Raw genomic sequence first — 12862 nt, forward strand, 5'->3', positions numbered from 1 at the left:
GATGGTGGGGAGGGGCAGAGAAAGAAAGAGAAGCAGGCTTGACATGGGGCTTGATCCCATGACCCTGGGATCATGACCTGGCTGAAATCAAGAGTCAGATGCTCATGGGGTGCCTGGGTGGCTCAGTAGGTTGAGTGGCCAACTTTGGCTCAGGTCATGATCTCACGGTTCGTGGGTTTGGGCCCCGCATCAGGCTTTGTGCTGACAGCTCAGAGCCTGGAGCCTGCTTCGGATTCTGTGTCTCCCTCTCTCTCTGCCCCTTTCCTGCTCCCATGCTCTCTTTCTCTCAAAAATAAATAAACATTAAAAAAAAAAAAAGTCAGATGCTCAGCCAACTGAGCTACCCAGGGGTCTCTATGTATCATTTTTAAATCATCCTGTTGTAATTTACTTTCAGGATTACCTAACTTTCAACATTTCCTTATCCAATCAATAGGAAGGATTCTTCCAGAATTCTTTTATACAGTTAATAGCAGGCCTTTGGAGACAGACTGCTTAGTTTCAAATTCCAGCTCTGCCACTTATTAGGTGTGTGACTATGGACAAGCTACTTTTATATTCAATACATCAAATTCTATATTATAAGGAATTTAGATAGGGGCACTGAGGTGGATCAGTTGGTTAGGCATCTGACTCGATTTTGGCCCAGGTCATGATCTCAAGGTTTGTGAGATCAAACCCCACATCAGACTCTGTGCTGACAGCACGGAGTCTGCTTGGGATTCTCTCTCTGCTCCTCCCCAACTCATGCATGTGCTCTTTCTCTCTGTAAAAATAAATATATATTTTTTAATTTAGATAGCAAAAGTATATATCTCATAGGGTTATGAGAGGTTATTGTGAAGATAACATAAATAAATATATAATCACTTAGAAAAATGCCATGCCTATAGTAAGTACTATGTAAGTGATAACCAGTATTCTATTTTGATTATCATCATCATTATTGCAAGATTTTGTTACACATTTTTCTACTGAGTGACGACACTATAAGTGACACTGTAGTAAATATTTGCATAACTTAAAGTACTTTGGTTGAAAACAATAAAAAAGGAAATGTGGCTAAAATAAGACTAAAAAACAAAGGAAAAGTAAAGTACTTGTTTGGAAGTACATGGGGTATTTCACAGAACAGAAAGAAAAGCTGAGCGCATAAGCAAGAAGGCAGTATAGGAGGCCCAGCCCTGGTTCACCCACAAAAACAATGACCTGACAACCACTAATGGATGAAAGTAGCTCTGGGAAAGCTTCAGAGTACAATGAAGAAGACCTAGCAACTAAATGGAGCTCAAAAACCAAGAATGGCCACATAGATAGGTGTAGACAAAAGCATTTTACCTGCATTAGATTATTCTACAGGCCAAAGCACATTTTTTACCAACAAGGATCCTCTTGGCTTTGATTTCCCTCTGTGGATGTAAAAAAGAACAAAAGGACCCCAGCAGCCCTCGCTGTCACTATGAACAACCACAGTCTTGAGGACCCCTATAGTCTCTGCTGTTGCTTACAACAGCTGAGTGCAGACACCAACATATGATAATAAATAACATGGAAAATCAAGGAAACATGACAGCAGCAAAGGAACACAGAAAATTCCCAGGAGCTGACCCCCAAAGAAATGGAGATCTGTGAAATGCCTGACAATTCAAAATAATTGTTTTAAAGAAGCTCAGCAAACTACAAGAGAATGCAGATAAATAACTCAATGAAATCGAGAAAACAATACATGAACAAGTTAAGTTCAACAAAGAGAAATCATAAAAATTACCACTCAAATTCTGGAGCAAAAGAATACAATGAGTGAAATGAAAAAAATGCAGTAGGGAGCTTCAGCAGCAGACTCAGTCCAGCAGAAGAAAGAATCAGCACACTCAAATATAGGTCATCTGAAATTAGCCAGTCATAAGATTAAAAAGAATGAAAAAGAATGAAGAGAGCCTACAGGATTCATGAGACATTAAGTAAATCAATATGTGTATTACAGAAGTCCCAGAGAAGAGTGAAAAAAAAAAGGAGGTAGAAAGCCTATTGTTAAAAAAAAGGCTGGAAAGTTTCCAAATTTGAGAGAAATGGGCATTCAGATTAATGAAGTTCAAAGGGCTTCAAATGGGATCAACCCAAAGAAACCTATACTGAGACACATTGTAATCAAACTGTCAAAAAAAAAGGACAAAGAATTTGAAAGTAGAGAAAAATGACTCATCACATATAGCCCTCCACCCCCATATAAGGTTACTAGTGGATTTCTCAGAATAAACCTTACAGGCAAGGAAAGGGTAGACTGACATATTCGAAGCACTAAAAGAAAAAAAAACAAAAACAAAAAAATACTATAGCTGGAAAAATTATCCCTTAAGAATAAATAACAAACCAAGGGAACAAAACAAAAACTGAGCCAGATAAAAACTGAGGAAGTTTGTCACCACCAGACCTACATTGAAAGAAATGCTAAAAAGAGATCTTCAAACTGAAATAAAAGTATGGTGTACAACAGGCAGAAGCATAAATCTCACTGTAAAAGTAAAAATATGAAACATTTTTTAATGTTTATTTTTGAGAGAAGGAGAAGGAGAGAGAGCACGAGCAGGGGAGGGGGAGAGAGAGAGAGAGAGAGAGAGAGAGAGAGAAAGAAACAGAATCTGAAGCAGGCTCCAGGCTCCCAGCTGTCAGCACAGAGCCCGACACAGGGCTCGAACTCACAAACCTTAAGATCATGACTTGAGCTGAAGTTGATGCTTAACTGACTGAGCCACCCAGGTGCCCCTAAAAGTAAAAATATAGACAAATGCAGAATAATGTTACATTATAATAGTGATGTGTAAATTACTTTTAATCCTAAAAATTAAAAAACAAAAATTTATTAATGGACACACAATTTAAAAAGAAGCAAATTCTGACCACAAGAAAGCGAAGTATATCAGGATGGAGTGGAATTATGTGACTAAAGTTAAATGGTTATCAATATATAATAGATTATTATAGCTGCAAAAATATTTTAGGCAACCTCAAGATAACCACAATGAAAAAATGTAACCCTATAATAGTTACACAGAAGATGAGAAAAGAACCAAAGCAAACCATTTCAAAAAAATTAAATAACAAATGAAAGAGTGGAAAAACAGAACAAAACAAATGCAAAACAAAACAATGAGCAAAATCACAATAAGTCCTCACCTGTCAATAATTACTTTAAATATAAATGGGTTAAACTCTCCAGAAGGAATAGCGTGGCTGAATGGATTTTTAAAAACCAACATCCATTTATCAGTCAATAAAGAAGATGTGGTGTATATATATGCAATGGAATATTATTCAGCCATAAAAAAGAATGGAATCTTGTCATTTGCAATGACATGAATGGAACTAGAGAGTATTATGCTAGGTGAAATAAGTCAGTAAACGACAAATACCATACAATTTCACTCGTGTGGAATTTATGCAACAAAACATGAACATAGTGGGGGAAAAAGGAGAGGCAAATCATAAACAGACTCTTAACTATAGAGAACATACAGGGTTGCTGAAGGGGAGGTGGGTGAGGGGATGGGCTAAATGGATGATGGGTATTAAAGAGGGCACTTGTTGTGATGAGCACTGGATATTGTATGTAAGTGATGAATCACTAAATTCTATACCTGAAACTAATATTACACTATATGTTAACTAACTGGAATTCAAATAAAAACTTGAAAAAAAAATAAACCAATATCCAGCAATATGCTCTCCATAAGAGTCTCACTTTATTTTTTTTTAAGTTTATTTATTTTTAGAGAGCAAGCATGCATGTGAACAAGTGAAGGAGGGGGAGAGAAAGGAGAGAGAGAATCCCAAGCAGGCTCTGCACTGTCAGCACAGAGCCCATTGCTGGGATTGAACTCATGAACGGTGAGAGATCATGACCTGAGCTGAAGTCAGGAGTCAGATGCTCAACCAACTGAGCCACCCAGGTGCCCCAAGTCTCACTTTAGATTTAAGGGCACACAGAGGTTGAAAATGTAAGACTGGAAAAAAAGTATTCCCTGAAAATGGTATCCAAAAGAAACCAGGTGGCTATATTTATATCAGGAAAAAAATAAACTTTAAGTCAAAAAATCTCTATGGCAAAGAAGGTCATATCATAATGATAAAATGGTCAGTTTGGTGGGAAGATTTAACAATTATAAATATAAGTGTACCCAACATTTGAGGACCTAAATACATCAAGCAAATACTTACAGATCTGGAGAGAAATTGACAGCAATACAATAATACTGGGAAGACTTCAACCCCATGTTCAATAACAGAATACTAGACAAGAATTAATTAACAGTTGACTTGAAGAATGCTATAGACCAAATAGACCTTACAGACATGTTCAGGAGTTTCTACCCAACAACAGAAGAATATACATTCTTCTCAAGTGCATACAGAACATTCTCCTGGGTAGATAACATCTTAGATGACAATACAAAAGTTAACAAATTTAAGAAGATTGAAATCATCCTGGGTATCTTTTTCAACTTCAGTTGAATGAAATTAGAAATCAATAACAGTAGGAAAATGGGAGTATTCACAAATAGTTGAAAACAAAACAGTACACTATTAAACAACACTGGGTCACAAAGGATATCAGAAGGGAATTTAAAAAGCATCTTAAGACAAATTAAAACAAAAACACAACACACCAAAACTTATATGATGCTACAAAAAGGAAGGAGGAACATTTAAGATGCTAGGAGGGAAGTTTATTGTGATAAATGCTGATATAAAAAACAAATTTCTCAAACATCCTAACTTTATAACTCAAGGAACTGGGAAAAGAACACAGTAAACCCAAAATTAGCAGAAGAAAAGAAATAATAAAGATTAGAGCAGAAATAACAGAAAATGGTAGAAAAATCAATAAAACTAAGTTTTGTGGGACACCTGGGTGGCTCAGTCGGTTAAGCGTCCAACTTCGGCTCAGGTTATGATCTTGCAGTCGTGGGTTCAAGCCCCACATCAGGCTCTGTGCTGACAGCTCAGAGCCTGGAGCCTGCTTCGGATTTGTGTATCCCTTTCTCTCTCTGCCCCTCCCCAACACATGCTGTATCTCTGTCTCTCAAAAATAAATGAACGTTAAAATATTTTTTTTAAACTGAATTTTGTGTGAAGAGATTTAAAAAATTAATAAGCCCTTAACTAGACTTACTAAGAAAGAAGAAAGAAGACTCAAAATTAGAAGGAAAGAGGAGACATTACAATAGCTACCTCAAAAATGAAAAGGATCCTAAGGGACTACTATGCCCAACTATATGCGAACAAATTGGATACCCTAGAAGAAATGAATAAATTCCTAGGAACATGCAGCCTATCAAAACTGAATTAAGAAATAGAAAACCTGAACAAACAAAAATGGAGATTGGATCAGTAATCAAATAACTTCCAACAACAACGAAAACCTCAATACCAGATTTCTTTCAAAGAAGAATTAATACTAATCTGCCTTCTTTTTTAAAAAATACACAACTTTTATTGCATCTTTAAAACATCACAAATAAGGGGCGCCTGGGTGGCGCAGTCGGTTAAGCGTCCGACTTCAGCCAGGTCACAATCTCGCGGTCCGTGAGTTCGAGCCCCGCGTCAGGCTATGGGCTGATGGCTCAGAGCCTGGAGCCTGTTTCCGATTCTGTGTCTCCCTCTCTCTCTGCCCCTCCCCCGTTCATGCTCTGTCTCTCTCTGTCCCAAAAATAAATAAACGTTGAAAAAAAAAATTAAAAAAAAAAAAAAAAACATCACAAATAAGTCAGAGGTATCATCTGACATCTTGCTGTTTCTATAGCTGGACAGCTTAGATCTGGTCAGCTTGCTGAACTGTTCCTTTTTCAGAAACAGATCCCATCCAAAAATTTTATGATATCCTTGTTTTTAGCTGTTGTGGCTTACTGAAAAAATTTGATACAAGTTCAGTGTTGTTTCCTTTAGGAATTAACTCATCATTCTGGGCTTCAGATACTAAACAAGCCATGGCAGGCCTCATCCAAACCTTGTGAATGTATTTTTTGACCATAAAACTTTGGAATTCAGCAAGAGAACCATTGTCCTGAATAATGACATTGATGGGAAAGTGAGCATACACAGACCTCATATTAGAATTGAAGTCCAGTGTACCACCCTGATCATGTTCTGTACATTGCTACAGGTAGTACAAATAGTGGCTAGTTCCTTTCTATTTTCCCACCATTTGTCAAACTGGAACCCCTTCTTTTTCTTTTCAAAAAGACTGAGTCCTACACTGATGTGGTTGAAGTCCACCTGCATGGTTCCTCTGGGGATCTTCACAAAAACAATGCTTCAGGTAACACTTCAGAGTGATGTCAGCATTTTCTGAAATGTTGGTAGTTTGATTGCTGAGAATGGTCTTCATTGGCAAAGTAGATGCAGAAAAAAACAAAACAAAACAAAAAACTAATCCTTCTTAAACTCTTCAATAAGCAGAAGAGGGTATGCTTTCAAACTCATGTGATGAGGCCAGCATTACCCTGCTACTACACCAGACAACATCACTGCAAGAAAAGAAAACTACAGCTCAGTATCAATGAGGAACATAGTTGCAAAAGTCCTCAGCAGAATACTAGCAAACCAAATTCAACAGCACATCAAAGGATCATTCAACATGAACAAGTGAGATTTATTCCTGGAATACGGGAATATTTCAATGTAAACAAATCAATGCGATATATCACATTAACAAAATTAAAGGAAAAACATGTGATTAAACACTTAAAAAACTTAAAACAGAAACAAACACTTAAAACACTCATAATGAAATCCCTTTTAAAAATAGGTATAGAGGAAACTTATTTCAACATAATGAAGGCCATATCTAACAAACCCATAGGTAGTGTCATAATGGGGAAATACTTAAAGATTTCCCTCCAAAATCAGGTGCAAGAATGGACATTCTTCCCACTTCAATTCAACATAGTACCAGAAGTCCTATCCAGAACAATTAAACCAGATAGATAGATAGATAAATTGAATCAAATCTGAAAAGAAGTGAAATGGTCTCTGTTTGCATATGGCATGGTCTTACATATAGAAAGCCCGAAAAACCATGCCCCTCAAAACCTGTTAGAACTAATAAATGAATTCAGGAAAGTTGCAAGAAACAAAATCAACATAAAAAAGTCATGTTTCTGTACACAAACAACAAGGTATCTGAAAAGGAAATCAGGAAAACATTCCATTCACGTTAGCAACAAAAACAATAAAATACTGAGGAATAAATTTAACCAAAGTGGTGAAAGACTCATACACTAAGAATTGTGAAACAATGATGAAGTAAATTAAAGACAACATAAATAGGGGCACCTGGGTGGCTCTGTCAGTTAAGCATCCGACTTGACCTGATCTCACAGTTCACGAGTTCAAACCCCACATCAGTCCCTGGGCGGACAGCTCAGAGCCTGGAACCTGCTTCGGATTCTGTGTCTCCCTCTCTCTCTGCCCCTCCCCTGCTCACGCTGTGTCTCTGTCTCTCTCTCTCTCTCTCTCTGTCTCTCTCTCAAAAATAAATAAACATAAAAAAATTTTTTTAAATAAAGACAACATAAATAAATGCAAACACATTCCACGTTCATGGATTAGAAAAATTAATATTGTTAAAATGTCTGTACTGCCCAAAGTGATCCACAGATTCATTACAGTCCCTGTCAAAATCCTAATGATATTTATAGAAATAGAAGGAAAAAAATACAGTCCTAAATTTTATACAGAACCATGAAAATCCCCAAATGACCAAAGCAATCTTGAATGAGAAGAGCAAAGCTAGTAACATCACACTATAGTAATCAAACTGTATGATACTGACATAAGAGTAAACATATAGACCATGGAACAAAATCCAGAGTCTAAATAGAAATCCATGCCTCTACAGTCAACTGATCTTCTCCAACGGTACCAAGAACACCTGATGGAGAATGGATAGTCTCCTCAATAAATGATGCTAGGAAAACTGGATATCTACATGCCTAAGAACGAAATTGGACCTTTATCTTACATCATACATAAAAAAAAAAATAACTCAAAATGGATTAAGGGCTTAAACATAAGACCTGAAACTATAAAACTTGTTGAAGAAGACATAAGGGAAAATCTTCTTGACATTGGACTTGGCAATGATTTTTTTTTAATCTGACACCAAAAGCACAGATAACCAAAGCAAAAATGAGTGAGACTACATCAAACTAAAACACAAACTTTGTAGTATTCTGCACAACAAAGGTAACCATCAACAAAATGAACAGGCAGCCTACAAAGTGGGAGAGAATATTTGCAAACCATATACTCAATAAGAGGTTAATACAAAAAAACTCATGTAACTCAATAGCAAAAAAAAAAAAAAAAAAAAAAAGGCAAAGGACCCAAATAGACATTTTTCCAAAGAAAACCTACAAATAGCTAATAGATACATGAAAAGCTGCTCAACATCAGTAATCATCAAGGAAATGTAAAACCACGGCAAGATATTATTTCACATCTGTTAGAATGGCTATTATCAAAAAGATAAGATAAAAAGTATAGGTGAGAATGTGAAAAAAGGGAACCCTTGTACTACATTGATGGAAATGTAAATTCGTTTAGCCATTTTGGAAAACAATGTGCAGGTTCTTCAAAAAATAAAAATAGAACTACCATATGACCCAGCAATCCCACTTTTGGGTACATATCCAGGGAAATGAAATTAGTGTCTCAAAGGGATACCTGCACTCCAATGTTCATTGTAGTGTTATTTACAATAGCCAAGGTGTGGAAATAATTTAAAAGTCCATTGATAGATGAATGGATAAATAAAATATGTTGCATGTATCTACAATGGAATATTCTTCAGTCATTAAAAAAGAACGAAATCCTCACATTTGTGGTAACATGGATGAACCCAGAGCACATTATGCTACATGAAATAAGCTAGTCATAAAAAGGTAGATACTGTATGACCTCATATATATGTGGAAATCTTAAAAAGTTGAACTCCTGGAAGCTGAGAGTAGATTGGTGGTTGACAGGGGCTGGTACAGAGGCTGAAGCATAAGAATGCCGCAGCCATGCTTTAAAAAAATGGTGGAAAGGCATTCCAGAAATAGAAAACATAAAGGGTGAATACTTGAAGGTAGGGAGGGATCTGGAGTATATGAAGAAGAGAAGAGAAGGCCAATGTGGCTGAAGCATAGTCAGGGAGAGGGCAGATGATAGGAGATGAGGTTAGAGAAATAGGGAAAAGTTGGATCATGCAGGCCTGTGTAGGTTATGGCAAAAAAAGTCCAGGAATAATGATGAGACCTTGACAGAGGAGTGACATCATCCCATTTACATATACAAACCTTGTAGAAGGCAAGATGACTGAAATAATTTAGGTGAACAATGATGGTTATGACTTGGGGGTAGCTGTGTACATAGAAGGGAACGAATCCCAGTTTATTTTGGAGGTAGCACTGACTGCACTTGATGGTGAGTTTGATGTGGGAGATATAGGAAAGGGAAGAAATAAAGTAGATTAAGACATTAGTTTGAGCAAGTGGGTGCCATCTGCTAATCTGGGGAAGACTCAAGGACTGACAGATGCTTTTTTGCTGATAAAGTATACACTCAGGTTTGGATGTACTAAGTTTAGAAGCTTATTAGCAGCCATGTAGAGTTGCCAAGGGAGCAGTTAATTAAAAGTAATGTTAACTTAGGAGAAACATCAAAGACAAATGGAATTTGGGAGTCCTTAGTGTATTGGTTGATTTAAAAGCCCTGAAAGGGGTGCCTGCCTGCGTGACTCAGTTGGTTAAGTGTCCGACTTCGACTCAGGTCATGATCTCATGGCTGGTGGGTTCCGGCCTGCGTTGAGCTCTGTGCTGACAGCTTGGAGCCTGAAGCCTGCTTAAGATTCTGTGTCTCGGTCTTTCTCTGCCCCTCCCTGACTCACGCTCCCTCTCTCTCCCTCCATCCCTCTCTCTCTCACTCTCACTCTCAAAAATAAACATTAAAAAATAATAAAAGCCATAAAAGTGGTTGAGATCATTGTATCATTTAGGAAAGGAAGATTTTTTTAATCAACTCTTGAGTCACCCCAACTTCATTCGTTTATTCAACACGCATTTTTTTTAAGTAGGTTTCATGCCCAGCAGGGAGCCCAGTGTGAGGCTTGAACTCATGACCCTGAGATGACCTGAGCTGAGATTGAGATTTGAACACTGAGCCACCCAGGTGCCCCATATCCAACACGTATTTGTTGAGCTCCTACTATTCTAGGCACTTTTCTATGGCATTGTAGTTACAGTAGTGAGTAAAGGAAACCAATTATTCGCTTCCATAGGACTTCTATATAGTTAATGATCCAGAAAATAAAGCAATAAGCAATAAATATGTAACTTAATTGTTTAGAGGAGAAGCAGCAGCAAAGGAAGGAGACTATGTGGAGTTGGTCAGTGGGAGGAATTTATTCTTTTTCCTACTGGTGATGTCCTGGCAGCTAATGGAGAAGAGTAGTTCAAGAATAAGGAGTTTCCTGAATCAGATGTTGCTAAAAACCCCAGTAAGATGGAGACTAAGCTGTGACTATTTCACCCCTTGTGATGACAAAAAACAACAAAACAGTTTTGGGGGCTTTGAAAATGAAGAAGTAGAGGGGCGCCTGGGTGGTGCAGTCGGTTAAGCGTCCGACTTCAGCCAGGTCACAATCTCGCGGTCCGTGAGTTCGAGCCCCGCGTCAGGCTCTGGGCTGATGGCTCAGAGCCTGGAGCCTGTTTCCGATTCTGTGTCTCCCTCTCTCTCTGCCCCTCCCCCGTTCATGCTCTGTCTCTCTCTGTCCCAAAAATAAATAAACGTTGAAAAAAAAAAAAATTAAAAAAAAAAAAAATGAAGAAGTAGAGATAGGAATGAAGACCCGCTGTTTCAAAGGAGTTTGCTATAAAAGAAAGCCAAAAAATGGACCATAACAGTGGGAGAAATGAGATTAAGGAAGTGTTTTAAAAACCAAAAAGATAAAATTCCAGAACATGCTTGTGATTAATGGGAATGACCTAGTAGAGGGAATGAGGGGATAATTGATGGAGTGAAATCCTTCAGAAAATAAGAGGAGACAAGACCACCCCAGGGTGGGTGGAGGGAATCGCTGATAGGATCAGCATCTTATCTTTCATTGTAACTGGAGGGAAGACAGAAAGGATGGAATGTTTGCAGACAGGTTTGTAAATTTGATGGTGGGGCAGCAAGTAGCATCTGCCCCAATGCTTCTGTTTTTCCAATGAGCCATGAAGCAAGAATGAAATGAAAGGAGTTTGAGAAAAGAGAAGATATGCAATGTCATGTTGCAGGATGGGAAATCAAGTTGCTAAAGAATTATAGCAGAATTGCTGTGCATTAGAGATCACTCAACATTTATGGCAATAAAATTAACATGAAAGCATCAACCAATTCTATACTTTTTCCCCAACCACTTTCATTTGCTCAATTTCCAGCACAGAGAAGGCATAGAGCTGGATTCATCCAAGGTTGTGCTTTTTCCAGATGAATGCAGCGATTGAAAACAGGATGGAGAAAACTAAGTGTATTAGCAAAGGAATGAAGAGTCCTGAAATGTAAGCTGATGGAGGGAGTTGAAAACAGGAAGAATGCCCAGGGGATTGTGAAAGGTTAGAAAAGGGGTATTACTCATTCATCTGGTTTACCCATTCACTTCAACAATTGAGCTTCTATTCTGGGCCCTGTGGATCTATTCAATAGCAAGACTAACCAGCCCTTTCACAGAATAGGGTGAGATGGACAAAGAATTAGAACTTGTATTTTTTTTTTTTAATTTTCTTAGTTGACACACAACATTACATTAGTTTCAGGTGTACGGCATAGAGATTCAACAAGTTTATGCACTATGCTATGCTTACTACAAGTTTAACTACCATGTGTCCCAATACAACACTAGGACAGTATCATTGAGTATATTCCTTATGCTGAGCCTTTTATTCCCAAGATTTACTCTTTCCATAACTGGAAGCCTGTAGCTGCCATGCCTCTTCCCCTATTTTGCCCAACCACATACCCCCTCTCCTCTGGCAACCACCAGTTTTAAAGTATTAAATTCAGATTTTGCTAATGGCTATGAAGAGAGTAGAGAGGGGCCGCCTGGGTGGCTCAGTCAGTTCAATGTCCAGCTCTTGATTTCAGCTCAGATCCTGATCTTGGAGTCGTGAGATGGGGCGTTCTTTCTCCCTCTACCCCTCCCTTGTTCACAATTTTGCATTCTCTCTCTTAAAAATTAATGAATCAATCAATAAAGTAGATGAAAGAGAGTGGGGAGAGAGGGAGCATTAAGTGGGAGGGGAGAGCAGTGTCAATTTAGATAAGGTGTTCCAGCAAGGGAATCCTCTTTACTGAAATTGAACAAAGATCTGAATGAAATGAGGAAACAAACCTGTGAATTACTGTGTGAGTAGTGTGCTAGGCTGAGGGAACAGTGAGTGCTTTTTCTGCTTTTTTTTTAATGTCCAATAGTAAGGCCAACAAAACTGTGATGAAGTATTTTTCCATCCCTATTATATTTTTAAATGGTGTTTTCAGGATACCAAAGTGACACAGCTGGTTTAAGCAGTTGGTTATTGCACAAATGTCATTAGAGTGAGCAATCAGTTAAGTCTCATTTCAGCAGATGAAATGTTCAAATATAAATATACCCTGTAATCATGTCTAATTTGTTTATCATTACCTTCTCCTTCTCTGGTGACTAGCATTAGAATGCCACACATGATATGGTTCAGTTAAAATTTTTAGAGTGAATTTTTATGCCCACATATACTTTAATACTTAAAAACACAAATCATTCCCCCTTCAAACCTTTTCAAGAAGTTCTGAGGAGTTCAAA

The 12862-nt window shown here is 37.8% G+C and overlaps 1 protein-coding gene and 1 pseudogene across 7 annotated transcripts in view; one reads left to right on the top strand and one right to left on the bottom strand.

Moving 5' to 3' along the window:
• Positions 1-12862, top strand: part of FAM13A (family with sequence similarity 13 member A) — a 362868-nt gene that overhangs the window by 165831 nt on the left and 184175 nt on the right. The gene's annotated exons all lie outside the window — the stretch shown is intronic.
• LOC123583858 lies at positions 5810-7318 on the bottom strand (annotated as a pseudogene).

The sequence above is a fragment of the Leopardus geoffroyi genome, chromosome B1, assembly GCF_018350155.1.
Source record: "Leopardus geoffroyi isolate Oge1 chromosome B1, O.geoffroyi_Oge1_pat1.0, whole genome shotgun sequence".
Taxonomy (NCBI): Eukaryota; Metazoa; Chordata; class Mammalia; order Carnivora; family Felidae; genus Leopardus; species Leopardus geoffroyi.